Raw genomic sequence first — 8700 nt, 5'->3', positions numbered from 1 at the left:
TCCATATAAGTCACAACGACATTAGCATCCCTGAGGCTGAATGACCAAAAAATAGTGGCCAACTTGCTAAACATTTCTCATTCCAGTCTCAATTCCAATCTTGATTTTTGCAAAGACATTTAAATAATTTCACTGTGGAACTAAAGCTGATACACAATTGATTCTGACTAGGTTTGTTAAGCAATGGAATTAAGTAAAATGCATTGGCAGATATGCAATTTAGCATTGACAGATATTTCTGTTTCAGATTAACTATCTATCTATCTATCTATCTATCTATCTATCTATCTATCTATCTAGCTAGCTAGCTAGCTAGCTAGCTAGCTAGCTATTCAGCCAGAGTTTTGGCTGGAGAAAGTTAGACTAAACTTTCAGTGTACTGATAACAGCTTAAGCATGCTTACTCTTGGACCTCTTCTGCCTTGAGCCTTTGACACCTTGACTACAAAATTTGCATTCAACAAATACACAATGTTGCATTTTATATGTACTCTAAATGGTTCTTGGGGGACACAGTTCCACCCCCCTCACTCCAATGTCCTGCAACTATGGCTTTGAAATGCAAGTGCAAAGCAAGTGTTTTACCCTCTGGTTCCCTACCAACTGCATAACTGCATAAAAGCATACAGTATCCATGCAAGCATATGTATTTGCAAGGGACTGTTTAATTCATGCCTAAAATGTTGTCCTAGATCCAGGGTGCCTAATTAGATTCTGAGTTCAGGTTATCATCTGTGAAGTGCCTGTGCATGTCCTCTGTCTGAAACATGAGTCTCCTTTAAGTGCTCTGGTTTCCTTTCTCCTCCCAAAAGCTTTGGACTGACTACTATAAATTACTCCTTGGTGTGAACAACTCTGAATATGTGGGCACCAAAGTGGTATAGAGTGGTATATAGTGGCATCCAATGAGATTCACTCAGACGTGTTCAGAGAAAGAAAGAAAGAAAGAAAGAAAGAAAGAAAGAAAGAAAGAAAGAAAGAAAGAAAGAAAGAAAGAAAGAAAGAAAGAATTAATGGAGTTAGGTGAATAAGGTAATAAAACCTTTAAAAAACATTAATGGAATGGTAAAACAAAACATAAATACTACTACTACTACTAATACATTAATAAGTAATAAATAAAAAAATTACAAATAATGATAATAATATTTAGTAAATATTTGGATCATAGCTTTTAAGCATACCCAGGTATTAAAGAAAAACACATATCAGTGTTATGGTAAAGAGAGTCCGGTGTTATAAAGAGAGGTGCTCACAGAGCTCAGGCAAATTTTTAGAGCATGTGAGGGGCATCTTGAAAGGTTATAAGTCTTGGCATTAAAACCCATTCCATCCTTTCATCTGTTCCTCTCCTAACTTGGGTGTGTTGACACCTAAAGCAAAACACATTTGCTTTAGTATGACTCTGAAGCCTCGGCTGATCATTGTCACCTATAAGGGGCCTCTGGTGGAATAAACAAAAATCACTTAATGGTAATGTGGCTTAAAAAACAGCCAATGTGTCACACCCAACTGGTTCCCATCTGTTGGATCTAATATCAGGCTAGTCTTTATTTTGTGTAATATTTCTAAGGGATAATTAATTATCAATACCTAATTAGGGCTTCAGGTGAGGGTACCACTGCACTTATAGCATTCTATAAGTATAATAAATAATACTAAAATTATTACAATTTAGGATAGACTGAACTATGGACACATTTGCGATTTGCCAGATTTTATGAAGATTAATCTATGTTTGAAAGTGAAATTAAGTGTCCAAAACAGAAAGCTAAGTCAAAAATTAATCTCAAAGGAAGACATTCATGCAGCCAATGGGAATTGCAAGAAAAAGTGCAAGGTTATCTGTGTTTAAGTCTTTTGTCTATACCTGCAATTAATCAGCGAGATACTGGCTATCAGTAGCATAGCAGCACTCAGATCGTCCTGCTGATCTGCAAGGTCACCCTGCTGCCTTGCTGTCACCATACACCTCATGTCACTAAAATTATATATTTTTTAATTACTCGACCTGCTATGCAAATAGATTCACATGCTAATTAGCATTTCTGTGATTTGTAGAAGCATTCTAAACATTGTCAGGGCATTACCAGCATTACTAGCTGAGTGGGAGGAGACTTTAATATAGCTAGAAAACCAGCAAGGGGAGAACAGGTGAAATTCCATACAGACAACAATAAGATTTTCTTATCACACCATAGGCCCTGAAGCGGTGAGACACAATATTTTTTTAGCAGAATCACAGCAGGTTCACAGGCATCCCTGTTGGTTCTAAAGTAAAAAAATTATGTTTGACATTTGAGACGCATCTTTTCCACCTGCTCAAGAATGCACTAAAATGCCTACTGCTTTCATATATCACATGTAAGTCAAAAAACTGACATTTTAGATATTCAATTCAATTAAATTTTTATACTGTTACTGTTTTATTTATTAACTCACTAAAGATGACACCTGACAGAAGATGTAGAAGTGTGAAAGAGTCAGCCAGACTTTTGTATAGTGGGAATGAGCACTACCATATACTTCACCTGAAAACATAGCTCTGCACACACTGCTGGAGGCCCCACATCATATGGTCATAAGTCAGAGAAAGCTGTTATGAATAGGAGATATGAAATAGTGTGATTTATTACTCTGGACACCAGGACAGCTTGTGTTCCAAAAGCATGAGTGGTAATAGAGAGAGAGGGGCCTTGGCCCCTCTAAAATACGGATTTACTACAGCGAAAGCTCAGCTGTCTTAAGGAACATGCAAGACCCCACAATAAAATATGTCTGTGCCATAAGCATATATGCTGTAAATCAGTCTTGAGTCTTAAGTATAAAATGTCTAGAAATCACACTGCAGTGCATGTTTCACTTTATTTGAGAGCATGTTCCTTCAAAAAAACGTTCATGTTTGAAATCTTGCTAAAAATTTGTATGTGATCTAATACATGCACATTTAGGTATGCAGTGAAAGCGATTTCTAAGTAGTACTTATGGAAATTGCTTAATTTAGCATGAACATTTTTTTCAGCTCACATTATGTCTAAAGGAGGCTTACACTACTCACTCAGTGGGTTATTAAGTGGGTTTGTAGTGAGTTATCAGCCGCAGTGGGTTATTTGCTTAAAACTTTAGGGCAACTCACCTGTGCAGCAGAAGTGCTATTAAGACCGAGATGTGGTGTCCCAGATCAAGCAAAAAAGTTACCAATGCACATATAACCCCTTAGCCAAAGCCAAATGAACTTTTTGTTGACTGTGTTTCTCCCTGATGGACCAAGACAGCCTGGAACAGGAACTGGCTTACAACTAGCCTGCCCATTTTCTAAGTGGGTAAATATTTATCTGAAATAAAGGTGTACAGGTATGTGTTGACACGTCCCACATACCAAACCACCACTGATAGCATCTCATTGAGGGCTTATAACCTTATTTCAGACTATCGGAATATATCATGTTCAGCATAGCATGGCAGTTAACATTGCCTTGCTCTATTTAAGCTGACATTTTGCTCATCATTACATCAACAAAAAGTACTGGAAGAAAGTATATGCCTTAGCAGTAAACTTTTATTGCATACTGTATGTTGGTGGCCAGACAGGGTGACCTTGTGAGCAAACCCTGTATGTCACTTACATTATATGAACAGAAATATTGAGACTTCTAAACTTTACTGCCAAATGGGGTTCTCCAAACAGTTACCACAAAGCTGGAGGCACACAATTGTATAGGATGTCTTTGGATGTGGTAGAATAAGATTTTGCATTTATTTGAACTAGGAGACCAAAACCTGTTCCAGCATGGCAATGCCCCTGTGCACAAAGTGCGCTACGAAAAGATATGCTTTACATGGTTTGGAGAGGAAGATCTTGAGTGGCCTGTTTTAGAGCTTTGATCTCATCCCTACTGAACACCTTTGGGATGATTTGGAACTGCACCCCATGACTCCTCACCCTCCATCAGTACCTGAATATACCAACACCCTTGTGGCTGATGAAGACAAAAGTCCACAAGCAGATTTCAAATTCTAGTGGAACATCATCCCAGAAGAGAGAAGGGAATTATGTGAAATGCCATGCTCAAAGAACACATACCATGCTTATTACCAGGTGCCCACAAACTGTTGTCAATTTAGTGTATCACCATTTACTGTAACAGTTTGACTGACCCTGTAGTGTTCTATAAGTTGAACATATTTTCAGTTGGTGATTTTGTTTGAAAGTCTCAGCATGTGACTGCTTTCTCACAAAAGAGTGTCCAGGTGATTCCATCTGGCAGTTATCTAGTATATAAAATATATTAAATAAATAGAAAATGTTTTAATTCGTCCTTCTTAACTGCCAGGAAGACTGAGAAATGTTTTTATAATACCTGGATAATCTACAATTTTTAAAGTATAAAATGTGTAAAATTGTAATTGTGCCAAGTGTGTTGGAACGAAATGAACTTCTATGTCAGATAGTAGAGAACATGACTGCACAACAATACTGGAATAAGCATATAACTGTTGATATCTTTAGATACTGAGGTATAAACCAACTACAGCACCATTTATCAGTGTTGTGAGATACTTTTGTCTTCAAATGACTCTTTTGCAAGTGTATCTGCTTTTAAGATGTATTAATTTGCAGATGCAATCTCTGTCCCTGTAGTGACTTTTAGGGTGCAGTAAATCTCCCTCCAGGTACTAAATTAATCTACTTACACTGATGCTTTTTTTTTTTAATTATAAACATGTTAGCAGAATTGACCTAAATTGGATCTTCATTAAGGTAAATAAGGGAAATGACATGCTACTTAGCTAATATGAAAGACTTAATCCTCCACAGAGCCTGTTTGTAAATTAGCTTCACATTGTGAGGGAGATATTTCTTGTGTTTTTTTTAACCAGACTTTATGTAAATCCGTCACATTTACTAAGCACGTTTCTTTGTTTCTTTTCTTTGTTGATTTGTCATGATTTTTTCAGCCACTGAAATATTAGTAATCCAAATGTGAAGATTTTAGTATAGTATCATTCAAATCAAAAGCTTAATTTTTACTGAAGTAACATACATTTTTCCTGGAATAGCACAGGGCGTAATTATGCCATCATCACTTAGGAGTTACCAAGCAACAGAAACCAGCCATCTGATTTTGGTGCTATTATAAGGCCCTTAAACTCTACACGTTTTGTGTCTGGAACTATTAACTGTCTGAATTAAGCCACACTGGATTTAAAAATGTAAATGATGTTAAGGCAAGTGAGTACATGGTGTTTAGTGTGACAAGTGAACAAAAATGTACTCACTGTTGTGTATTGAATTGCATGTAGTAATTAATAGTGTTAGATGAGTGTATTGAACATTGTGGGCTGCTTTGTGTGGCTAAGGATTTTCATTGCAACTCTGATCCCCAACAACCATTTTCACTAATTAAAGTTTCTCTGTTGTTAAGGAGCTCATTAGTCAAACTGGTGAAGCACAAGGTTGGAACAAATCTTTGCAGCCCAGTTTATCTGAGTTTCAATTTCACAGTGCCCTTTACTATTGTGTGTGGTTTAGCAACTATCTATCTATCTATCTATCTATCTATCTATCTATCTATCTATCTATCTATCTATCTATCTATCTATCTATCTATCTATCTATCTATCTATCTATCTATCTATCTATATATATATCCATCTATCTATCCATCTATCTATCCATCTATCGATCCATCTGTCTATCCTTGCTGCTTTAGCATGTGAATTCTATGTAGTCATACTTAAATAAATGAGACCCAATACAGGGTTCAGTTTTGTTTAGACCAAATAAAAGAAAGATCAAAAGATACAGATTTCCACCCTTAATACAAAGCTAGAAATTCAGTATTAGACACAAGTAAACCCATCAGAACTCTTAATTTTGAAGCAGGTGTTAATAAAATTTTAATCCGAAAAGAATGTAACAATTTTACACCTCAATGGCTCAACATGTAGATATAATTACAACCCGAATTCCAGACATGTTGGGACGTTTTTAAAATTAGAATAAAATGAAAACTAAAAGACTTTTAGTTTTCCAAATTGTTAGTTAGTTGAATTCCAAATGAGCCAATTTTCTATTCACAATAAACAATACAAATGTTTAAACTGAGAAATTGTAAACTTTTATGCACAAAATGAGCTCATTTCAAATTTGATGTCTGCTAAAGGTCTCAAAAAAGTTGGTATGGGGTCATGTTTACCATTGTGTAGCATCTCCTCTTCCTTTCAAAACAGTTTGAAGACGTCTGGGCATTGAGGTTATGAGTTTTTGGAGTTTTGTTGTTGGAATTTAATCCCGTTCTTGCCTGATCTAGGTTTCCACCTACTAAAGAGTACATGGTCATCTTTTTTGTTTAATGATGCAAACACTGAACCGAATGCTGATAACACGATGGAAGGTCTCCCTCTTCTTTAGCCTGGAGGACATGCCCTCTGTGATTTCCAACAAGAATGTCAAATTTTTACTCGTCTGACCATAGAACATTTTTCCATTATGAATCAGTACATTTTAAATGAGCCCTGGACCACAGAACACGACGGCGCTTCTGGACCATGTTCACATATGGCTCCCTTTAAGCATGATAGAGCTTTAGTTGGCATCTGCAGATGGCATGGTGAATTGTGTTTACAGACAGTGGTTTCTGGAAGTATTCCTGGGCCCATTTAGTAATGTCAATGACACCATCATGCCGATGTTGATGCAGTGTCGTCTGAGGGCCAGAAGACCACAAGCATCCAACAAAGGTCTTCAGCCTTTCCCTTACGTGCCAAGATTTCTCCAGTCCCTCTGAATCTTTTGATGATTTTATGTGCTGTAGATAATGAGATTTGCAAAGCCTTTGCAATTTAACAATGTTTTTAAAATATTACACAATTTTTTTCACTCACTTTTTCACAGATTGGAGAGCCTCTGCCCATTTTTACTTCTGAGAGACTCTGCCTCTCTAAGGCCACTTTTATAGCTAATCATGTTACAGACCTGATGTCAGTTAACTTGATAAGTTGCTAGATGTTCTTCCAGCTGAATATTTTCAAAATCTCTTTTCAGCCCTTTGTTGCCCCCGTTCCAGAGTGAGACCTGTAGCAGGCATCAAATTTGAAATGAGCTCATTTTGTGAAAACATTTCTCAGTTTGAACTTATGTTGTATTGTGAATTAAATATTGTCTCATGGGATTTGAAAGTCTTTTAGTTTTTATTTTATTTAAATGAAAAAATAAAAATTAACGTTCCCAACATTTCTGGAATTCGGGGTGTATACTGCCCAAAAATAATTACATTAATTTGAGAGCCATCAGCAATGCCAAAGAGCCATCAAAATCTTTGTATTCTTGTACATCTGAGTTCAATTGAAAAATTTGTAACTAAATGCAGGCCACTAAAGTTAAAAAGCTGATAAAAACTGTCAGAGAACGTATTCACGGAAATGTAATACTAAATTTGACAGCATGTATTGTTAAAATTATGCTAGACATTAACTATATGACCTATAATGAGCTTACATATTAAATATTAACCTTTCACAAATTTTTTTAATTCCAACAAATAGAGATCCACTAACTGGGTGATTAAGCAAGCCATACTTTAGGTTCATCAACACACGCAAATATACTTTAACAGACACTAAAATCTTCCAGCAAAACACCATACGATTACCTCCTCAAAATAGCTTAAATCAGTACTCTCCCAGAACCACTCGATGGGTTGTTAAACTTAATTTATATGTAATATCTAATTAATAGTAGTTGTTATGCTTTATTGTTAGGCTTTCGAGACCTAGACATGGATAGAATCATAAACCATGATCTCCAGGGGAAGAGGTCCAGCTGCAGGTTAAAAACTGTCTTTCTGTGCTCCAGGTGCAAGATAGTAAACATACTGTAGACTCTGATGTCTGGTGTCTTCATAAAAAATATCTCGACACAACCAGTCTTATCTGAAGCAAACACATACATACAAATTACTGCATTTATAACTCTTTATAACATTGACTCTGAAATCTGTAGCTTATAGTTTAAACACTGAACGCATATACTGTACATTACACATGTGTCAATCAGAATGTTTTCTTGCACTCATTGATACTAATTCTAAAAATAAAATGAGAATCTTGGCGTATAATTAAAAATATAATTCTGACTGTTTATGTTATTACTTCTTTATAACATTACATAGTTGATTTTAAATTCATTTCATTAGGTACTCTGGTTCGATCAGTGAAGAAAAGCAGGCTGTGTTTCATTACAGCTGTTACATATGCCTCATTGTTTTCATTGTGTCAGAATCTCTCATTTTCAAAGATCACCAGTGGCTAAACATCAGGAAGAATCCAATGAGTAAGAGCTGTTATTTTCACTGAACTATTCTTGTTAATAGTTCGTTGCAGTGTTGCCTGGTGCCATGTGTTGCCAAAAATTGTTCATGCCAAATTATTAAATATTTTTTTATGATAATATGGCATTGATGTTAATTGTTCCTTGACTCAATAACAAAGTGTAGACCCCGGAAGGAATCTCACATGCCTCATCGGTTCTCATGATACTGATGTCCTCTTGCATTTGACAGTCTTTCTGCATGTTAACTTTACTGCTGATATCAGGGTTGGCATTGAGAAATCCTTTGCCCTTTATTTGTGAGTCTATTAGGAGATGCGACAGTGGGTGAAATGGGTGGTTTGGGGTGCAGTTGTGCAGCATGTCTT

The sequence above is a fragment of the Silurus meridionalis genome, chromosome 18, assembly GCF_014805685.1.
Source record: "Silurus meridionalis isolate SWU-2019-XX chromosome 18, ASM1480568v1, whole genome shotgun sequence".
In the NCBI taxonomy this organism is placed as follows: Eukaryota; Metazoa; Chordata; class Actinopteri; order Siluriformes; family Siluridae; genus Silurus; species Silurus meridionalis.
Note: the sequence above shows the minus strand (reverse complement) of the source record.